Source organism: Thalassophryne amazonica, chromosome 15, assembly GCF_902500255.1.
Source record: "Thalassophryne amazonica chromosome 15, fThaAma1.1, whole genome shotgun sequence".
Lineage (NCBI taxonomy): Eukaryota > Metazoa > Chordata > Actinopteri > Batrachoidiformes > Batrachoididae > Thalassophryne > Thalassophryne amazonica.
In genome coordinates, this window is record NC_047117.1 from 74,891,552 (window position 1) to 74,893,766 (window position 2,215).

Consider the following 2,215-nt stretch of genomic DNA (forward strand, 5'->3'; position numbering starts at 1 on the left):
ACCATTCTCTTCATTAAATCAGCCCAGTCTCATGCTTTTTTTCATGCTCCGTCATGAAATAAGTCACATTTGCGTGATGTTATTTTTACTTTTAATTTATTTTATTTCAAACCATAACCTAACCCCCAGAGACCCCCATGTCACCCTGCATTTCGTGATACCGTAATACTGTATCAGGTGCAGTGATAATGCCCGTACCACTGGATGCAGTCTCTTCCATGTCCATCTTTCTCATGAATGCAAAGTCAAGTCGATGGTGCAGCTGGGAAAATAAGTCTACCTATATCATATTTTTTTGATGCACACAGTGCATCCCACAGACATTAGGAGGGCCCCATCTTCAAAAATCTGAAATGCACAGCAAAAAATGTGACCATTTTATAACGTTCGCATATTGGAAGAAGCCACAATTAACAACTCAGTGAGAGAAATTCACCCAACATTCATCAGCGGAGGCATTTTTAAAAACAACCCATGCTAATCTTTGTTTAGTACACAGACGTACTACTTGTAGCGTAGCATAGCAGATTTAATCATTCTGATGCTTCAGAGCCGGTGAACAGCTGCCGTGCGTGGATACGACTAGACCTAAATGTTTCAGTCTGGATATATGATGCACGGAATTATCATAGGTTATTCCTACCCCCTATTTGGTAGATAGATGATCACGTTAGAATAGCTACCACAGCAGAGAAGCTACGACACCTTAATCAAAACCAAAGTTAAAGTTAGCAACATCATGTCATGATAAATGGCATGATATTAAATATTATAAACTGTGAATCTTGCTGGACCCCCTGCAGTTTGCCTACCGGGCAAACTGGTCAGTTGAGGATGCAGTCAACATGGGATTGCATTACATTCTGCAGCACCTGAACTCGGCAGGGATGTGTACGTGAGGATCCTGTTCGTGGACTTCACCTTTGTGTTCAGAACCATCATCCCCAACATTCTCCACAAAAAAAATCCTCTCCAATCTCTCTGTGCCAGCCAACCTGTCAGTGGCTCTCTGACGGACGGAACGCAGCAGGTGAGGCTGGGCAGCATCACATCTAGTATATGGATGATCAGCACTGGCACTGCGCAGGATTGTGTGCTCTCCCCACTGCCCTTCTCCCTCTACTTGAACGACTGCACCTCAGGAGACCCCTCTGTTGCCCATATCCACGAAGCAGCCTAAGACTAAGAATAGCTCCTAGTGACTTTATCTTACAACCCCAGTTCTAATGAAGTTCGGGCGTTGTGTGAAATGTAAATAAAAATGGAATACAATTATTTGCAAATCTTCTTCAACCTATATTCCATTGAATACACCACAAACACAAGATATTTAATGTTCAAACTTTATTTTTGAGCAAATATTTTCTCATTTTGAAGTGGATGCCTGCAACACATTTCAAAAGCTGGAACAGGGGCAACAAAAGACTGGGAAAGTTGATGAATGCTCAAAGAACACCTATTGGGAACATTTCACAGGTGAACAGGTTAATTGGAAACAGGTGAGTGTCATGAATGGAAAGGCGCATACCCAAAAGGCTCAGCCGTTCACAAGCAAGGATGGGGCAAGGATCACCATTTTGTGAACAACTGTGTGAAAAAATAGTCCAACAGTTTAACGTTTCTCAACGTTCAATTGCAAGGAATTTAGGGATTCCATCATCTACAGTCCATAATGTAATCAGAAAATTCAGAGAATCTGGAGAACTTTCTACACACAAGCGGCAAGGCCGAAAACCAACATTGAATGCCCGCGACCTTCGATTCCTCAGGCAGCACTGCATTAAAAACCGACATCATTGTGTAAAGGATCTTACTGTGTGGGCTCAGGAACACTTCAGAAAACCATTGTCAGTTAAAGCAGTTCATCGCTACATCTACAAGTGCAAGTTAAAACTCTACCACGCAAAGCGAAAGCCATACATCAACATCATCAGAAACGCCACCACCTTTTCTGGGCCTGAGCTCATTTGAAATGGTCAGATGCAAAGTGGAAAAGTGTGCTGTGGTCTGATGAGTCCACATTTCAAATTGTTTTTGGAAATCCTCTTTTCTATCCAGATTGTTACCAGCGCAAAGTTCAAAATCCAGCATCTGTGATGATATGGGGGGGTGTTAGTACCCATGACATGGGCAACTTACACATGCCATTTTTTGCTGAAATTTTATATTTTGCCGGCTGCCGGAATCACATCAATGCTGAAAGGTACATCCAGGT